The following is a 21,679-nucleotide window of genomic DNA, read 5'->3' on the forward strand; positions in this document are numbered from 1 at the left end:
AAGAAAAGGAGAAAAGATCTGATGCTGGATAATATTTCTTGGCTCTGAAAAACACTGGGAAACAGAACACAGAGTGGGAGTGCAGCAAAAGAAGAAGATAGCGAAGTCAAAGTCCCGCTGACTAAAGAGGCAGCAGGAAAGATAGCAGCAACTAGGAAACTGGAGTGTATGTCCCATACCCCCCCCCCACACACACACACCCCTTCCCCCTGCCCAAGCTAGTCTTAGACTTCAGGTAAGGCAAGAGCCCTGGAAGAGAAAAATATTGGCTGGAAAAAGTATTTCCAAGAAATAAAAATAAACAAACAGAAAAATGCAAGAGCCCCACCTGCTGGCTGTTGGAGAAAAAGGGCTTGGACAGAGAAAAAGAAAAAGAAAAAAAGAAAAGAAAAAAGAAAAGAAAAGAAAAGAAAAGAAAAGAAAAGAAAAGAAAAGAAAAGAAAAGAAAAGAAAAGAAAAGAAAAGAAAAGAAAAGAAAAGAAAAGAAAAGAAAAGAAAAGAAAAACCCCAAGAGATATAAACAAAACTTTTCTGTGGAAAAGAACAGGTGTTTAGACATTAGAAGTAAGAAAAGACATAGATTAGTACTAGAAATATGAAGATACAGTGATGGGTATTATTTTACAAAATAAAATAATTCACATTTCCCTTTGGAAAACCATCCATGTTTGTATTATAAAAGCAGCGGTACAAGAAAAATCAACCGATCGTGGTTAAACATCAGAGTAGAATTCTATGGCCACAGAAGCCGACTGCAAAGAAGCAGACCGTACTGGGAGTTTCTAAATTAATTGCATACTATTAATTTGCATGTGAATCATACTGCCTGATTTATTATATATTTAGTCTCCCTTTTATTAGGTCTTTCTATATCTTATCAGATTATTTGATACAAAAAGCTGTAACACTGGGAAAAGTGAAATGAAAGGCAAAAGTCAACCAGAAGCAAGGTGGATAGTTGCAGGTACATTGTTTCCCCCAAAATAAGACTGGGTCTTTTTTTTTCTTTTTGCCTCCAAAAGAGGCCTCAGGTCTTATTTTCGGGGGGTGTCTTACCTCCGGCACTGACAGCCTCGCCCAGCAGGTCCAATTCTTCTGGGGCCGAAGGTTCAGCTTCATTCTGCAGCTGCATTCCAGCCTGCATTTTGCAGTCAGGCCTTTCCGGAACGCCTGTGCAGCCAAGGACCGAGCAATGGATTCAATCCATAGCTTGGTCCTTGGCTGCAGATCTTGCAGAACCAAGCTATGGATTCAATCCATAGGTTGGTTCTTAGTTGCACAGGCCTTCCAGAAAGGCCTGTGACTGAGAAATGTAGGCCTGGCTGCAGAAGACGCCACAGAAGAAGGGGGCCAGCGAGGAGAGGCCTGGCTGCAAGGTAAGTGGGTATGGGGCGCATGGGGCAGATCCACACCCCTACCCGCACCCTAGCTTGATTTTTAAGTGTGTGCCTTGCCCCCAAACTAGGGTTTATTTTTGGGGTAGGGCTTATATTAGGTAGGGCTTATTTTCGGGGTAGGCCTTACTTTCAGGAAAACATGGTGCATCAGTGGTGATTAGTGCACCATTAGAAGATCTGAAAGACCAGGTTAGAGACAGATTATCATGGGGAAAAAATCTATGTGATCACTATAAACAACTTGATGGCACATAATTAATCATTCTGATATAGGTATATATACTAAATAAAAATTCCCTGAAATATGTATTACTGAAATATTTCCTGACATTTTGGTAAGGTGTATATAAGTACCCATGAAAGACAATAGGTCTAATATAGCAGGGCTTTTCAACTAGTGGTATGGGTACCACCTGTGGTACATTGGCGCCTGGCAGGTGGTATGCGACCATCCTTTAAAAGTGGTAGTGGGGGAGGGGAATGAGCTGAACCGGTGGCAGCACCACACAAGCCTGACCGAGAGATGGCTGGAGCTGCAGGGCTGTCAGGGCTCAGCGAAAGCGTCAGGATGAGCACTTCTTTGGGGCTGTCAGGGCTCAGTGGAAGTGCCAGGATCAGCACCAGGCTCCAGCTGGAGCTCAGCGCTGATCCTGGAGCTTCTGAGCCCAGAAGAAGCACCGATCAGCAGAATGTTGTAGCATCTCCAGGGTCTTGTGATTTACATTCAGATGCTTGGCAAGTGATTCATATTTATGACGGTCACAGTGTCCCATGGTCATGTGAAGTGACCAAAACATGCTGCAACCACCCAGCAGACGAGGGGAATAAAAACCAAACACCTCCCCACCCCCACTGCCAACCCTCAACAGAAATGCTCACAACAATGAAAACCTTGGACAGGAGGAAGAGCGCTGCCAGGAGGGCAGGCAGGTGTCTTGCTCGGCTGTGGCTTGGGGGGCATTTTTTTCAGTGTCATTGTAACTTCAAACAGTCACTAAGTGAACTGTTGTAAGTCAAGGACTACCTGTACTTCATCACTTTTTTCCTTTTTATTTTTTATTTTTTTGGTTATCAAGTTTTTGACACCTTGCTAGGCGACTGGTGGTACTTGGATATTGCCATATCCTAAAAGTGGTACAATGGGTGAAAAGGTTGAAAAGCCCTGTAATAGAGGGTTGCAGTTCAGAAATATCACCCTATAGCAATACTTAAATGATTATAAGGATTTAAAAGTTGCACATTATGATTACTTCTTTGGGAAAGCTATAGAGAAAAGCAACTGAAAAAAGATAACCTCTATTTAACAATGTTGCCAAACAGATCTGGTAAATTCTAATCCACTTGGATAAAGCTTGATAGCAAAATTCTTGTCAGTATACTAAGCACAAATGGCTGAGTAGTATGAAGACTTTGAAGAACAGACTTTAAAAATTCCAACTTAAGGCTTGACAGTTGCTGGAATGTTCTGATATGTCTTGCTTCAGTATTAAATAACTATTTTTTATAAAGGAGAACATACAAAGATATTTGACCAGGGTTGATCAAAGATAATAACTCTGACAACAAATTTAACCAGTGGATGGATAAAATGTCTTGAATTCATAATCTACTGATCTAGTTTTGGTAACCTTCTAATGTTATGTTTACCACTATCGTATCTCTGGCCTTATCCCTTTGGGGCAATAGTAGATACCAATAATATTCCAGCTAGCATTTATCAATAAGAGAAGCAAACAATAATTGGTAGTATTTGGAATTGAAATGTAAAACAGTTAGAAAAATTACTTAAAGTCAAAAGAATTAGAAAAAATATTTTGAATGTTTTCCAGAATTGGAATATTGAAATAGTCTATTTTTATCAAATTGTTTTATTTTTTTATCAATATGTCTTCTAATTTTAATTAATATATTTGATCTATGAGACTTTAAAACTAACATACCGCATCTACATGATTACTCTGATTTACATAGTTCTATATGTATAAAAAGGGATGCGGTGGCTCAGTGGGTTAGGACGCTGAGCTTGTCGATCAGAAGGTCGGCAGTTTGGCGGGTCGAATCCCAAGTGCCGCATAACAGAGTGAGCGCCTGTTACTCATCCCAGTTTCTGCCAACCTAGCAGTTCGAAAACATGTAAAAATGCAAGTAGAAAAATAGGGACCACTACGGTGGGAAGGTAACAGCGTTCCGTGCGCTTTTGGCGTCTAATCATGCCAGCCACATGATCACGGAGACGTCCTCGGACAAGCGCTGGCTCTTCGGCTTTGAAACGGAGAGGAGCACCGGCCCCTAGAGTCGGAAACAACTAGCACTACCTTTACCTTATATGTATAAAAAAGAACTTTCTATTGTATTCTGTAAACTGGTAATTGGTAACATTTGGGGAATATTAGAGGAAATCTTGACTTTAGCTCCACTGCAAAAGTGAAAATAATTCAAAAAGTAAAATCCTTCCATAAGCTGTGAATATTATCCCAATACATGTTATCTCCCCATCGCAATTCAGCATTGTTAATTTTCATAAATTGGGGGGGATCTAAACTTGCAGCAACATTATTTAGAAATCTAATTTTATCTACACCACTCTTATTATACTTAGTTTCTAAAGCAACCAAAATGTAGGCCTAATTATTACATCAATCAAGCACTTCTGTCAAAGGAACAAAAAAAGAAAAAAAGAAATCCAAGAAGACAGTCACAAAAATCTGCGACATAGATGATGTAATGCAGAAGACTGTAATCGTTAACTGATTATTGTGTGCTATTTTGAAATAAAAATCTATCTAGGTTATGTATCGATAGAGGAGAATACTTAGGAATAGAGTATGTTATGTTATGTTATGTTATGTTATGTTATGTTATGTTATGTTATGTTATGTTATGTTATGTTATACCATACGTAATGTCAACCAGCAAAAAAATAAATCTATCAATCATTGTGCTGTGGGTTTTGGTCCATATTTCCTAGCACACGTCATTAGGCTTGAGCAGGCAATGCCTAAGAATTGTTAAAATTCTCTGGACTTTATTCCCCTTTTTGCCTAGCCAAGTCAACAACAGGCTTTCCCAAAGTATGCCTGCTGTTAAAACTTAATTTGGGCTTGGTCAGGCAAAGTGGAAGCAACTGTTGCAGTATTTCTGCTCTCCTAATACAAGTCTGATTGACTTAAAAATAAAATTTAACAACCACAACTTGTTCCCCAGATATGTCATCTGGGAGATCATGAGAATCCATGTGTTACAGAAAACTCTGAGAATATAAAGTATTCCATAAATTTATACTAAATTAATATTAATATGAGCACTGCTAGGCAAGAATCAAAGAGATAGACAAAAAAGATGCAATATTAATACCAAAGAGTCTGCTAGGTGAGAATAGCAAATTTTAGAGTGACAGCTTTAAAACACTGGAAAGGTAAAGAGAAATATTCAACTTTTCACTTCAATTCTGATTGTAATTCCAGCTATCTTGTTTTCCTGCCTAGCTTGAATTATCAGCTTGTAGGGAAATCTGTTCACAAAGCCTGAGTCTTAAGATTTAGGCTTCAACTAATACAGAGGTCCCCAACCTTTTGAGCACCAGGGACCAGTTCCACGGAGAGAGGTTTTTCTGTGGACCGAAGGGGGCGTGGTTTCATATACTGCCTGCATCCCACAGATGGGGCTTTGCATGTTTGCGCGGACTGGTTTCTGGCATGCTGCAGTCTGGTGCCGGTCCACGGAGTGGGGGTTGGGGATCCCTGAACTAATAAGATCCTCTTATTGTGTTCCAAACATCAGACCACTCTGTAAGAATTTTGATTAGATGTGGCGTCAACTGCCATTGTCAAAGAGCCTCTCTACCTCTTTTATGGGTTCCATTATACCCCACTGCTGAGAAGTATCTCAGAGGGACATGGTCAGTTTTATTCCAATGTCCTGTTTCCCCACAAATATAAACATTTTTGTCCACTGCAGCCTTTTCGCTTTCTTTGCTCTTTTTGAGATTTCTTTTTTTCTATCTCATCCTCTTTAAAGATCTCCTTTCTTAGCTTTTGCTTCTTCTCTTGGAATTATACTTGTTCCCCTATGACATCTGCTCAACTCAGATGTTCTTCTGCTCTTCAGATTGCTGAATAATAATCCTTAGCTAGTTCTACTACCCTCTTTCCTGTATCAGAATGGTGCTTTTGAATTTAGAATCTGACTGGGCTTGGTAGGAAATGCAGACCTATTCAAGGCATACTTCTTCTGTCACTTCTTCACTGGATTTTAAGTTGCATTGTAGCCATAATCCAGCAATCTGGCCACAGTTCTCTTACATCCTTTTGTGGGCTATAGCAGTGGTTTCTGAATCACTGCTTGAATATTAGTTTAGTTTAGTTTTATTAAATTTTTATACCGCCCTTCTCCCTAGGGACTCAGGGCGGTGAACAGGGCAGATAATAAAAGTACAAAACTACGAAAGTTAAAATAGAATTAAATTAATGCCCAAGATAAAACAGTAAAATATACAAATATTTAAAAACCCAAATTAACTCCCCATCAGGCCAGGCCAGCTTGTTCAAACAGGTAGGTCTTTAACCCGCGCCGGAAGGAGCGGAGATCCGGTGCCATCCGGAGCTCCACCGGCAGTTCATTCCATAAGGCCGGGGCGCCCACAGAGAAGGCCCTCCCCCTGGGGGCCACCAGCCGGCATTCTCTGACTGGAGGCACCCTGAGGAGGCCCTCTCTGTGGGAACGCACAGGGCGGAGGGGGGTTGACGCCGGCAGCAGGTGGTCCCCGAGGTATTCCGGACCCATGCCATGTAGGGACTTAAAAACCATCACTAAGACCTTGAACCTCACCCGGAAGACAACTGGTAACCAATGTAGCTCGCGGAGCAAAGGTGTAACATGGGAGTACCAGGAAACTCCCAAGACAACTCTCGCGGCCGCATTCTGTACCAGTTGGAGCTTCCGAGTGGTCTTCAAGGGAAGCCCCATGTAGAGAGCATTACAGTAGTCAAGGCGAGAGGTCACGAGCGCATGAGTGACCGTACACAGGGCATCCCGGTCCAGATAGGGCCGCAACTGGCGCACCAGGCGAACCTGGGCGAAAGCCCCCCTAGTCACAGCTGCTACATGATCTTCCAAGGTAAGTCGTGAATCTAGGAGGACTCCCAAGTTGCGAGCCCTATCCACGGGGGGTAACAGCTCACCCCCCATAGAAAGAGATGGAACAATTTGAATGTCCCGGGATGCCGGAATGTACAGCCACTCAGTCTTGTCCGGGTTGAGTTGAAGTCTGTTCCTCCCCATCCAGACCCGAACCGCCTCCAGGCAACGGGACATCACAGCGAGGGCATCACTGGGGTGGTTTGGGGTAGAAATAAAAAGTTGGGTATCATCAGCATATTGATGATACCCAACTCCAAAACCACGAATGATCTCACCCAGCGGTTTCATGTAGATGTTGAACAGGAGAGGCGAGAGAACCGACCCCTGAGGAACTCCACAAACGAGAGACCTAGGGGCCGATCTCTGCCCCCCTGCCAACACCGACTGCGAACGTCCCAGGAGATAGGAGGAGAACCACCGAAGAACTGTGCCTCCCACTCCCAATCCCCTGAGACGCCGCAGCAGGATACCATGGTCGATGGTATCGAAAGCCGCTGAGAGGTCTAATAGGACTAGGACAGAGGAACATCCCCTATCCCGAGCCCTCCAGAGATCATTCACCAGAGCGACCAATGCCGTCTCCGTGCTGTACCCGGGCCTGAAACCCGATTGGTACGGGTCCAGATAATCCGCTTCATCCAGGACCAGAGGGAGCTGGTGCGCCACCACACTCTCAACAACCTTCGCAAGAAAGCGAAGGTTGGAGACTGGACGAAAGTTGTTCAACACAGCTGGGTCCAAGGCAGGCTTCTTGAGGAGGGGTCTCACCACCGCCTCCTTCAAGACGGTGGGGAAATTACCCTCACTCAAAGAAGCAGATATCACCGCCTGGAACCAGCCTCGTGTCCTCTCCCTAGCTGCATAAACCAGCCAGGAAGGGCACGGGTCCAATAAACATGTGGTGGAGCTCAGCCTCCCCATAATCCTGTCCACTTCATCAGGGGTCACAGAATCAAACTCCTCCCAGATAACATTGACAAGACCGCCCGTGTCCTGATCGTCAGACTCTGCCCAGCTGGAGTCCAAACCGGTCCGAATCCGAGCGATTTTGTCCGACAGATGCTGACCAAACTCCTCGGCACGACCCTGTAAGGGATCCCCCCTCACCTCCTGATTAAGAAGTGAGCGAGTCACCCTAAACAGGGCGGCTGGGCGATTATCTGCGGACGCGATGAGGGTGGAGAAGTAATTACACCTTGCCACCCTCATCGCAGCGAGATAAGACCTAACATAGGTTCTTAACCGCAATCGGTCGGATTCGGATCGGCTGGACCTCCAGCAGCTCTCTAGGCCCCGTTTCCGACGCTTCATCTCCCGGAGCTCCGCGGAGAACCATGGAGCTCGTTGGGATCTGCGCCGGGTCAGGGGCCGCAAGGGTACAACTCGGTCCAGTGCCTCAGTGGCTGCCCTTTCCCAGGCTTCCACTAAGGCATCCGCCGAGTTGTGAGCAACGGAAGCAGGTGGGGATCCCAGCACTGCCTGGAACCCATCAGGGTCCATTAAGCGCCTGGGGCGGTACCATCTAATTGGTTCCGTATCCCCACGGCGGGGGGTGGTAAAACGGAAGACCAGCCGCAGGAGGTGATGATCCGTCCATGACAGGGGCATGATAAATGGAGAGCCCCCACCAAGATCATCCAGCCAACGTCCAGATAAAAAAACTAGGTCCAGGGTGTGGCCTCCCTCATGAGTTGGTTCAGAAATTACCTGCGTCAGGTCCATGGCCGTCATGGAAGCCATGAACTCCCGAGCCAACTCAGATGACCCTCCCAGGGATGGTAGATTGAAGTCACCCAAAACTAAAAGTTTGGGGAACTCAATCACCAAACCGGAGAGGACATCGAGTAGCTCAGGCAGGGCTGCCGCTGTGTGACTAGGCGAAACGTACACCAGCAGCAAGCCCAACTGCGCCCCCGAACCAAACCTCAAAAAGAGAGACTCACACCCGACTATCTGAGGGACGGTGGTCTCCCGCGGGCATAAGGTCTCCCTAATAACTACCGCCACTCCCCCGCCCCTACCATGAGCCCGGGGCCGGTGTAACGCTCGGAAACCTGGTGGGCAAAGATCAACCAAAGGGACCCCACCCTCTGGGCCCAACCAGGTTTCGGTAATACAAGCCAGGTCCGCATGCTCACCCTCCACCAAATCCCGCACAAGGGGAGCCTTATTAACCACGGACCTGGCATTCAGGTACACCAGCCGGAGCTCAGGAGGCTGCGCATCCTCGCTCCCGGCACCTCGGGGAAGAAACAGAGGGTCGGAGCGCCTCACCGCTTGTAAACAGCGGGGACGGCCCTCCCGGTAACGATACGGCCCTCTGTCCATACGCCTGCTGCCATACCCCAGTGTCGTGGGAATCGGCAATCCCACGACCCGCTCCTGAGCCCCAGATGTAACCACACCCCGCTCCCCCCGAACGCAGTCAGACCCAGGCCTGGCCTGCACCATGGTTGTATGGCCACCCCCCATAGTCAAACAACCATTACCCCCCGCCCCCCTCCCTAACCCCCTAAAAAATTTAACTAAAAAAGTAACCAGGGGCCTCCTATTAAATTTGGATCGAGAGCCCCTGACCTTACCCGGCCATCTCTCAGGGTCCCAATAATTGGGCCCCTCATCGAGACTGGGAATGGCGAAAAAGGCGGGACGCACCCAGGAGAGGGGGGCACCCCTGAGGGCGAGCAAGTCCGTACTGGAGTATCTATACATAAGTCCAACAAGTCCAGATAAGGCAGTCCCATAATGGAAAAGTCCAGTAGGAGGTTCTAAAGGAAGGGAGTAAAACATTCAGGCCATCAACCAACCTACTGCCACCAGGTTGGATGCTCCCGGGGGCAGACCCCAACCCGTCCTCCCACGACCGGTCGAGAGTCTGAACCAGGGGGATGGTCAAGAATGTATACCCTGGGTGGGGCATAACCCATAGAGCTCCCACCTCTATGGGAGTGCCGATGTGAAAACAGGCCGCTCTCCCACTGCGGCCTGCACCCAGGTCCGTCCCAGTCCAAAGGGGAATAGAGAGGCAGATGAAGAGTTAGTAATTGGCAGTCCACCGGAGCTGCTACGGCCCTCGCAGACCAGATGAAAAAGCACCGACCACCGCCATATCACTGCAGATGGAACGGGCCAGCAAGCCCCGAAAACGCCGTCGTCGCCATCACCGTCGAAGGCCGGAACAAGGCAAACGAAGCAGCAACACCACCGTCGTCGCCGCAGTCGTCCTCTCCACTGCCAAAGGCAGCCCGAGGACGCCGTCACCGTCGCCACCTCCGCCGCCGGCAGCGGCTCGAAAAACAATACCAGGGACATCTCTGCCACCAAGCTGACCAGCGGTCGTCCCCTCCACCGTCGAAACGGCCCGAAGACGCCGCAGCCGCCGAAAGCGGCCCGAGGCAGGTCCAACAGAGAGCTCCCCGCCGCCGCCGCCGCTAACAACGCCGCCAACACAGAAGGGCCAAAATAGAGGCGCCGATCAGCTGGAGCTCCGAGGCCACCGCCGACCAGCTGGAACTCCGAGGCCGCCGCCGACATATGTGTGAATGTGTGTTTCATTATTTCATAGTAGTACAGAATCACTTTTTCCACCTTCTCATAATTCTCACCTGTCTAGAAGAAATCTTCCAGTGAAATCACCTCATGTTATCTACTCCCTTCTCAGCCACTGAATTCCTCTGAAACATTACAAAGAATGCTCAAATGTCTTACACCTACGCCAACAGTTAAATCTCCTAATTAACATAAACATGAGCACTCTGGGTGAGGTGATTAGATGGCATGAGTTACAGTACCATCATTATGTGGTTAATACTCAGTTATACATCCTCATCCCATGCTGGGCACGTTGTGCCATTCAGATTCTTATCCAGTGCCTAGAAGCTGTGGGGCTAGATGGGAAAGAACCCACTTTAGACTTAATCCTGGCAAGAAAGATTGGCTTTGATTTTTTATGGCTCCCCAGTGTTCAGTGAGTCATCATCCTTGACTCTTAGTGGAATATTCCCCCTATCCCAAGTTGTGTTTCTGCTGGCCTTACAGTTCCTGCTCAAAAATCAGGTGCCAGCTATGGCTACAGAGACCTTTGCAGAGGTTTGGCTTATGTAGCAATGGTACTCTTTCCTGGACTGGGAGGCCTTACATACTATCACTTACATCTTAGTTGTCTTTCAGTTGGATTATTGTAATATGCTCAACTTGGGACTGCCCTTGAAGACTACCCATAATTTACAACTGGTTCAGCATGCGATGGCACATGAAATGCTGGGTGCTTCACATTTTACTTATTTTATATCTGCTGAACAAGATGAACCAGTTACTTTCAGGTGCAAGTCAAGTTTCTGATTATCACCTTTAAAATCCTAAATGGCATAGACCAGGTTATTTTGCTAAAGGTATTGTCTACCCTATTGGTTAGACAGGGTGAGTGCACTGCAGTCCATTCCCTTAAATATGGCCACTTGGCTGGACTTTGGAGACATATCTTTCCTGTAGCTGCTCTGACCCTTTGGATTGAGTCTGAAGGCTATAAACACCTTCACTAAAGCATTGAGCTAGGAAGAAATTAAGCACAGCAATTTAAAGTTGATGGGATGTTATGATGCTGTGGTTGTGACATATGATGCTATGGTGGGGTTCTGTTTTTATAAAATGTTGTTGTGAGCCCCCTAGGCTTAATATGTATAAGACCTTTGGCCATGTAAATCTTCTATATAAATAACTGCCCACAGCCAGGAATTCAATCCTCACCGGCTCAAGGTTGACTCAGCCTTCCATCTTTCCAAGATCGATAAAATGAGGATTGTTGGGGGCAATATGCTGACATTTGTAAACCGTTCAGAGAGTGCTGTAAAGCACAATGGAGTGGTATATAAGTCTAAGTGTTATTGCTATTTAGATAATCCACTTATTTCTCCCAAAACCTGCTAAGTATAGGACATTGTAGAAAAGTATGTTTTAAAGCAGCATAATCCTTATTACATCTCCAACCAAATGCTATTTCTGATAGTCCTTTTCCATAATAAATTCTAAACATTATTTTTTGTTGTATAAATCATAATTTGAGGTCCATTATCACTTTGGATTATCTAAGTTAAGACACTTTCCCATTGTCTAGGACTCTAGGTAATATAGGAACCTCTAATTTTTATTCTATTCTTTTTTAACATCTGTATATCAAATTGATTTATTAATAATAAGTTATAAGAACTAATTGCAGGTTTTTTTGCAATCCATTTTTCTTTTTTATTCAAAATGCTAAAATACAAACTTCCAAGAAGGGAGGGCAAAGAAAATACAAAAACAAAGCAAAACTAGAGAAAATAAAATAAAATAAAATAAATGTGCATAAAAAAGAAAACAAACATATACATAAATAAATGAGTCCTTCGGGAATAGGGCGGTATAAAAATTTAATTAAATAAATAAATAAATTGTCCCCCAGTTGAATACTGATAAATATATTTCAATAATAATTCTGCCCCCCTTATGAAGCAGGCACACAGTTTATGAACCTCTACAACTTTATTTATCCAACACAATTAACCTGGCATCTACTACATAGAAAAAAATCATAATTAACAAATAAAACCAACAGCAAGGTTAAACTTCAAAGCCCTCTGTTAACAGTCTGTTATTGTACTTCACTCACAGAATGTCCCCAATGGTTTTTAATTTATCACAAGTCACCACAATTATTGTCTCTGGTCCATCCAGGATCAAATATCCTTGTTTGATTCTTAATAAAAAGGGTTTTCCTTAAACTTTTAACTGGGATCTTTCCCAACAATTGGATCCATATTATTTGTTGTTCAAAAAATCTCCTATAGGATGAAACACAACATCTCTTAATATTTGTTTTCCAGTTAGATATAAGTCCACTTCCCAATCTCCATCAATCTTCTTAAAAAATTCAGTTCATCACCCATCAGTTCTGTCAACTATGAGTCTTTAGAAGCCATGCCCCTTTTAGCTTTCTCCAACCAACCTGTAGTTTTCAGACCAGACTCCTTCTTCAAGTTTGCCACCAAAAAATAAATTCCACTCCATCCCGTTGTAAATCTTGTTTAACTGCTGTTACTTGCATCTGAATATCATCTTTGGTTTGATTTGAAACTGTTGTTTTTTTATCAAACTTTTTACCTAAATTTACAATTTGAACTTGTATGTTGAAAAGCATTTTTTTCCAAAGGGTTCCCAAAAGGCTTTGTCCTTAAGCTGATGCACAGTCTGCATCTTTAATATAAGTGAAGTTTTTTCTGTACCTGAGCTTTTATAGCCAATCAAACAATTATTTTCAAGAACAGGGGAAGCCCCTTAACAAAGTAACCTCACAGAGCTTTAATATAATATTTCACACAATAAAAATAAGTGGAAAAAAGGGAGACCTCCATCAAAGATTTTAAAAAATAAGAGCCGAGCTTTTAAAAATTAATAAAATGCAAAATTCCTGTAATGAAAATCCGATACAAACATAAATCAGATCAGATCACTTTCACTATCCAGGAAATCACTGTCAACTTTCATATGGAGAAAACAAAAGTGATTTACAACAGCTAATAAAGCAGTAAAAGAAAGCAGAGTGCTTTGTGCTTTCCAGCAAAGGGTTAGAGCAAAATAGCATTCAACCAGTTGATTAACATTTAAAAATAAACATTTAAAAAAAAATCAAAATATGCAGTTAAAACCAAGGTGTGCTTAAAACAACCAAACAGCTGAAAGGAAAAGATGGAGACCCAACCTTCCAGTCTCTTCTACCGAAAACAGAAATCTTCAAGATTTCTCTCCTCAGGTAGGTTCATGTCATCCAAAGGTCATCTTGGATCATTCCTAGTAGCTCCCATTTGAATCTGGGGAGTTTGCCAACGAAGGGCCAGCTTTGGTAGTGAAATCAGCTGTTTGTCAGCAGGGGAGAAAAATCACCCTGTTGCTCAGCACACCATCTTCGGAGGACTTCCTCATTAATTGCAGTTTTTTTAAGGGTTTAGTAAGTTGTTCTAATGCCTCAGATGTTGAAAATGATGCTGGTCCAAATAATGTTATAACTGTAAATGTGTCCATTGAGTTATTAAAAATTCATCTTCATCATCATCTATCAATTGGTTCAAAGTCAATATGACTGCGTCCACCAACTTTTTTCATATCACCATCTTTCTCCAAATTTTTAAAGTTGGCTTTCCCCATAAAGTCAATTTGCATGGTGAACAGACTCAAACTTTTTATTAGACATTATATTCCATAGTTACTGTAATTGTTTCCAGAGATACCAGAGTTTTAGTTTGTTTAGACTATCTAGCCAACCAAAGGTGCTATACATGCAAATTCCAAAGCTGACCAAATCAGAAAATTAACACCAGTTGTGGGCTTCAAGTATTCAATACTTGCCACTAGGTAAGTATAAAGATGTAGGTCAAGATTTAGGAAACCAAATCCTCCCTCATTAATTGGTAATAGTAATTTCTGTAAAAATATTCTCAGAATCAAAGAACCCCATAGAAATTTTCCAAAGAAAGAATTTATTTTATGGAAATATTTCTCTGGTGCATGAACTGGAATTCCTCTCAGGATATAAATTAATCTTGAATGGTATTCATTTTGACAGCATTTATCTTTCCCAAAAGGTAAGGTTTAAGGACTCCTATCTATCGATATCTAAATAAAACTCTGTATATATTTGATTTATATCGCATGTAACTAATTGACATATCTTTTGATATATACATAACTACATATTTAATGGATCTGATGCAAATATGGAATTAATATTTGGTATAGTACACTCTTTTGGTATAGCTAGGTTTATACAGTAGTTTGCTTTCCTCCCTCAATTGCTATGAGAATTTGTTTGTTTTTTTTACAACTTTGGGCTTAGTATCAGAGTTAATTTTTATTAGCTTTGGGTTTTTCTCCTTTGTCATCAACTGTGAGAGAATATGATAAGCCTTCAGCTTACTACTGGGCTTTGTAACCTCCCCCCCCCCATTCTCTCTCTACACATATATACACACACACATACATAACTGCCCCCTTTGAATCTGACATACCCACTTTTTAAATTAGCTCATCAGCTAATCTTTTAGCAAAAAACAAACAAACGTGTGTGCCCTTGAACCTGGAGGGGTTCAAGAAACACTGGATAGCAGCATATATATTTTGGCTTTAACCATTTCTTTTTCCTGGATCTTGGTACAGTTTTTCAAAATAATTTGCTGTTTATCTGTTCATTCCCACCATGCTATCATCTTTTGTTGTGCGTTGTTAGAATTCATCAAACAAAATACATTAGCCATATCCTTTTTATGAATCAAATTAATTACTTTTTCTACTCATAATATATTAGGGAAGTGGCATTTAGTTAATGCATATAAACAGAGCTCCAGTCCCCACCACACCTACCTTATCCTCCCATATATATATTTCTGGCATCTTCCTTTAAAGAATGTAGTAAATTTCTGTATGGCTAATTGTTCTAGTATTATGATATTAGGTATCCTTCTGCCTGCAAGAATACTTCTATTAATAAGATATATGCCTAGTTAAGCTATAACCAGGTGTACAAGTGTTATTCAATTCCCCGGAGACTTTTATCTCAAGGTCTTCAATTAAACTTAGCTGACAACCTCTTTTGTCTATCTTGATCTTCTTTTCTCAGTCTTCAGAATCTCTTCTCTCTCTGAACATCTGAGTCAGGTAGTGTTCCCACGTTGCAGTCATTCTCCTCCTGACTCTTTTCTTAGTGATTCTGAATTTTCATAGAGTCTTCATTTCTTCAGAAGCCTAGGACTTTTTAATTTCACCTCTTGTTTTTATTTCTTTATCTTGCTTTTATCTCTGTAATCATCTCTTGTTAGCAATTTTTTCCCCTGCTGAGTCCAACAATAACTTCCTTTTATTTCTTAGCCCATTTAAAACTTCCCATTTTCTCCATTGGCAACTTCAATACTAAGAGAAAAGAGGAACAACTACCTACATTTTAATCCACAGTGGTGGATTATAAACTATAGGCATCTTTTCACCATCAAAATGGATATGCCATTTTGAGGATTCATTTTATTTTGCTCCTCTTACTACAAGGTACAACACAACAAATACCTTTCAACACCAGCAAAGTTTAAACTCTTCACAGCAGCATCAACTAGGCAACAATAAAAAAATATGACATTGGTAAGACAGTTGCTCTACAACTGTTATAACAGATTATGCAGTGCTTAATATTTTATTATTTGTCACTTAGACCTGAGATCTTGTTTACTCCAACAATACATCTGGTATTTTTTTTCTTTTAAAAAAGTTTAAACTCATTTTTGTGACATGGAATTCTAAAGGACTATCTACCAAAAGAACATATTTGTATATAAATTGAAGTTAATTTTTCTTTTATAAACAAGAAACATTATAATTTCAAATGAAAAAAGTCTTTTAATAAGATAATTGATTAAACAAATTTCAATTTTTTGAGATGTAAGAAATATTAAATACTACACATCTGAACATAATAGTGAACAGACAGACAGATGCTTTTTTAAAGATATAGTAATTTTTTAATATAAATTTCTGGGATACAAGCAAGTAAAAGCTGGGTGTGCTTCTAACTTTACAGGAAATCCATGATACTATGATATGATAAAATCTGGAAAAGCCCCTTTGACCAGATGAAATAATTATAGAATGATATTAAAAATACTGAAATAGCTCCTATATTTCTAAAAATGTTTAAGGATTTGCCTGTTATCTTCCAATATAGCTGTTAATTGTTGATGCTAAGATTTTAATAGCTACTTTAGCAAGAACATTGCAGAACATATTAACTGGAATCCTGCATAAATGGGCCTGATGAAAGGATATCAACACTGTATTAATATGTACTATATTAATATAAACTAGGTTTTAAAACAATGTATATTTGGAATTAAATATACTTTAGTTATGCTAATTATCTTTCCTAAGATTTTTAGTAGTTGTTTTTTCTTTTCTTTTCCATTTTCTACACAGTTTCTCTTTTTTTCTGTTCCCCTCTGTAGTTTCACATTTTTTTTTGCTTTTTCCATTTCACTATATGAGAGCCAGGTTAGTGTAGTAATTTTGGCAATGAATTAAAAATTAAAAGACCCTGAGTTCTAGTCTGGCCTGAGATACAAACCTAGCTGGATGATCTCGAGCCACTCACCATTAGGAAGAAAGTAAATAGCAAACCGTTTCTAAAACTGCAGGGACCAGGCCAAACAGTCCGCAGGAGTCAGCAATGACTTGAAGGCACATTGTCTGTCTGTCTATCTACTTATCTACCTATAGTTATTTTGCTACTTCGTGTGTGTGTGTGTGTGTGTGTGTGTCTGTGAGTGTGTGTGACACTAATGGCAAACTAATGTATTCTAAAAATAAATGTTAATTGTAATTGGAAGTTTGATAGAATTATTTTTTTAATGCTTCTTTCGTTTCCTTCATAGCACAGTAGATGGAACATGGTAAGATCAAACAAACATCTAATTCTATGTGAAAGGACCCAGGAATAAGTAGATGCTGATTCATCACATGACAAATAACAGCAGAAGGGGCAAGAAGATGGCAGCAAAAGTGAGCTGGGGTGGTGAAGTGCAGGGCAGCAGGGAGCCAAAATGCCATAAATGGGGTTATAAGTGCAGATGGGCTACCAAGCGCCCAAACTGTGATCACGTGAACAGCCGTAACTTTGGCCATGGGTGATGCAACAGCTCTAATTTTATCTATGCTATAGAATTAAACATTTTAGCTACTTTGATATAAAATTTTACACCATTTCAATTTTAAGCAAAATGACACAGATCTGATTTTAAATATGCAATTGGTACTTCAGCTCATTCCATTACATTCTGAATATACATGTAGTCCTTGACTTACAACCATGAGTTTAGTGACGGTTCAAAGTTAACACTGCACTGAAACAAGTGACTTTTTTATATTTACAACCATTGCAGCATCCCCATGCTTGTGTAATCAAAATTTGGGTGCTTGGTAACTGGCATGTATTTATACGGTTGCCCTGCCCTCAGGTTGTGTGATCACCCTTTGTAACCTTCCCAGCCAGCTTCTGACAAGCAGATTCAATGGGGGAAGCCAGGTTTGCTTAATGACTGTATGATTCACTGAACAACTGCAGTGATTTGCTTAACAACTGTGGCATAAAAGGTTATAAAATGAGGCACAGCGCACTTAACAATTGCCTTGCTTAGCAAGGAAAGTTGAGACTCAATTGTGATCATAAATTGAGGACTACCTCTACACTGTTGCTTATATAAAACTAACTTTTGTTACAGAGCACTGCTGCTAAACTGTAACACATAGCTGCTGCTTGAGAATGAAAACTGAAAAATTTATAAATAGAATACTTAAAGTGTGTGTCCGCTATTTTATATATCTAAGCCTTGTATATTTAAATTATGAAATTTTTAACAATGAAAGATGCCACACAGGCAATCAAAAATAACAACAGCAACAACAAATGAAATGCTAACGATGATGATGTCACAAGGATATACATTTGTGACTTAAATTCAAACTAAAATATATACTATGTAGTAGAACAATAGGGATATGACACAACAAGCCAGAATTAAGACATTAGTCACACACCAAACTTGGGGAAAATAAACATTAAAGGACCATACACATAGGTTACAATACCTGCTGTTTAGTGCATTCCTGTGAGCCAAAATGAAATGAATGCCATATAGGAGGAAAGGAAAAGATGAACATAATCAGATATAACAAAACATATACTATTATGAACTACTGCTATTATGTAAGGAAGTTTTTAAAATGGATTTTCTCTAGGCAACTTAGTCATTTAATATAAAGTGCTGTATATTAGTAATTTAACATAAACTAGTACTGCTAATATTTATCAATTTTCTAAAACAGATTTCATCTATATTTCCTTTCTATACATTATTTCTTTTGGCCTTTAAAACATAATTCAATGAGCATGGGCTACCTCAGAAAAACTTTGTTTTATAAATCAAGTAGAGGAAATTGCATTTAGAATCCAAACATGCAATTCATGTTTCACAGCCTGATTTGTTGCCTTTACAGTGAAGGGGGGGGGAGAAAGAAACTTGCATAATTAAACATTATATTTACAGTGGGCTCATATGAGAACCACAGCTAAAGTGAGTCTGCCCGCTACTACCATATATTGGGACAAATGTGAGAAATGTATCAATGTTTCTGCTTTATACTTTTTAAAACATATCAGTAAGTATTCTATATTTAGGGTACTGAGTTCAAATATAAGAACTCATAAAATCATACAGAAAGTTCCTAAGTCAATACTTCCCCTGAGAAGTATTCTACTATACAAAGAAAAAACAAATCAGGGTTATTCAACAGATTCACAAAACAGCAAGAAAAGCTTTTTGATAGTAGCAAACATTTACAGGCCAACAATATAAACTGAAATTGGCTACAAATAAAGGAACAAACATTCTAGAAATTGTTGTTCCCCAACACTTTAGAATCAGAGAGAGCACATGAAGGATACCAAACGATTCAAAAGACTCTCTCTTTTCTGCATTATATGAAGATTAATTCACTGTATCAAAATTACAAAATTAATCAAAAGACTTTTTCCTCTCATAAAATGTTATGTCTTCCCAAGCTGATTCTTCTTTGTGTAACTTTCAGGACTGATTCTTCACGCTTTTATATAGTGAAATTAGTTATCAGATTATCTATTGGTACAGAATGAAATGCCTCACATTGTAATTGTGGATAAAAAGTTAATACATATGCATTAGTTATATGATTTGCCTATGGACTAACTAACTTGAAGTGCTACTCTTAAAATCAATATATGCATTATGTCCAACTCTATGTTCTTATGCTATGTTCTATGAAAATCTTAATCTCTTCAGCAGTAATTCTCTCCTGAGGAACCCATTTGCTAAAAAGAAGTTAAAATAGTTCTGCTATTTGAGCCCATCTATCTGTCAGGAAAGAGTTAGGCTTCCAGAAGCAAGAGCCACAAACCAGAGCTTCTTTCTAGAACAAGGAAATTTTCTACTCTAATTTTTTATGAGAACTCTTAAGTAAAATTACATTTTTTTTGAGAAACAATATAGATATTTTTTTTAGTTGTAAACCATTTAAGCTTACCAAAAAGCAGCAATTTAAATATAACAAACAAGAAAAAACACCCCACTTAGCATTAATGTTGTGACCAAAGATTTTTACAATGCCACACTTGGCATATGTACTTAATTTAACTCATCATATAATTTACTCCAGAAAAAGTCTACCTTCACGATAAACAATGGCAGTATAAGCTATCATATCATTCTTGTACTATACAACTCCTGCAAAGTTTATCTGATGTTAAGACTCCGGTATTTCAAAATACGAACACTTTTAAAAATTAGTCAATATTATAATATTAAAGTACAAATATGTCTTGTTCAACTAAAGTATCCAAATTATTTACAAACTAATTATGAAATATAATGTTCTCTCAGATGGTAAAGATTTGGTTCAGATTTGTTAAATGAAGTAATATTATGTCAGTGTATCAGTGGAAGATGTGCAATCTGGTTTAATAGGTTGAGAAGAGACAAAGTAATATTGAGCTCACATAGATGATACATCACAAATTTGTTCTTTGGAATGAGGTAACAATAATTCATTGATATGAATCTTCAGACATAGAGTTAATGTAAAATGTACTTTAAATATCCATCACATTAGGAAATACAGAGATTAGGAAATACGGGTACACATTAGGAAATACAGAGATTGCTAGAGGTGTATTGTAATGAAGGTAAGAGAGCAAGAATAAGTAAAGCATTATGTTATGAACCATTAAAAAAGGATGGGCTAGGTCTTCCAAATGTTAGAAATTATTGGGTAGCTAATCAATTAAGGGTGATCCCACATATTATAGCAGTAGAGATTTAATATGGAGTGATATAGAGTTGAAGGAATTAAGGGAAATAGGAGATCCTATAGAAACCTATTGGTTTAAAAAGAATATTAAAAAATTGTTAAGAGGATTCAAAATCCCTTTTTAAAAAATCTGATAGAATTATGGAATAAATGGAGATAACAGTTAATGCCAGGAATTTCTCCTTTAACACCAGTGGTGGAAATGGAGAAATTCCCTAAGATTGAATTGAAAGAATGGATTAGCAAATTTTAAAAAATCATATATATAAATGGGAAGACTGGAAGAACAAGATAAAGAATATAATACAATTAAAGAATGTTTTATCAGATACTAAATTAAATTGGTTGAATTTAATACAATTAGAGAAATGGATGAAAATGGAAGAAAAAATTGAGGTGAAAGTTAGACAGTTAACAAAATTTGAAATGATTATAAAAGAAAATGAGGAAAATGAAGAATATATAGGTAAAGAAAGAATTGGGAAAATATACAGAATATTAACTGAATTAGAAAATCAGGCAAAAATTAATCTGGGAAACAGATTTAGGAGAAATAAACAATAAAGACTGGAAAAATATTTGGAACAGAAGAGTATATAAGAATATGTCAGTTAGAGTTAAGGAAAATGGATATAAAGTGATATGGAAGTGGTACCTAACAACACGTAAATTGAATCAAATAGATGTTAAATATACAAATATTTGCTGGAGGTGTGAGAAAGAGAATGGAATATATAAACATATGTGGTGGGATTGTGACAGTGCACAAAAGATATGGGGCATGGTGTTTAGGGAAATTAGAGAAGTTTTGAAGGTAAATTTAGGTATGTCACCGAGGATTGCATTACTTTTACTGGTGGAAAAAAAGATATAAATGAAGCAACAAAGGAATTGATTGTAAATTTGATAGTGGCAGCTAGATTAGTGATGATTAAATATTGGAGACGGAATTGGGTTATTCAAAGAAATGAGTGGTATAATGAAATATGGAATATGGCAATAAATGATAAATTAACAACAGAAATTAAATGTAAAAAAGGGATGATTAAAGTAAATAATTATAATGAAATATGGGAGGAAGGCAAAGGGAATAAACCTACTCAAGAATATATGCTGTTTTGGAGGGGATAAGGGCACAACTGAAATATATTGTATATTGTTAGTTGCTTTATGAGAAGAAATATAGGTAATAAAAATGGTCTCCATGGGGTGGGTGCACTGTAATATTTGTATTT

General features: G+C 39.8%; 1 protein-coding gene across 2 annotated transcripts in view; it reads right to left on the reverse strand.

Moving 5' to 3' along the window:
* Positions 1-21,679, reverse strand: part of RAPGEF2 (Rap guanine nucleotide exchange factor 2) — a 213,292-nt gene that overhangs the window by 107,827 nt on the left and 83,786 nt on the right. The gene's annotated exons all lie outside the window — the stretch shown is intronic.

The sequence above is a fragment of the Vipera ursinii genome (assembly GCF_947247035.1).
Source record: "Vipera ursinii genome assembly, chromosome: 7".
Lineage (NCBI taxonomy): Eukaryota > Metazoa > Chordata > Lepidosauria > Squamata > Viperidae > Vipera > Vipera ursinii.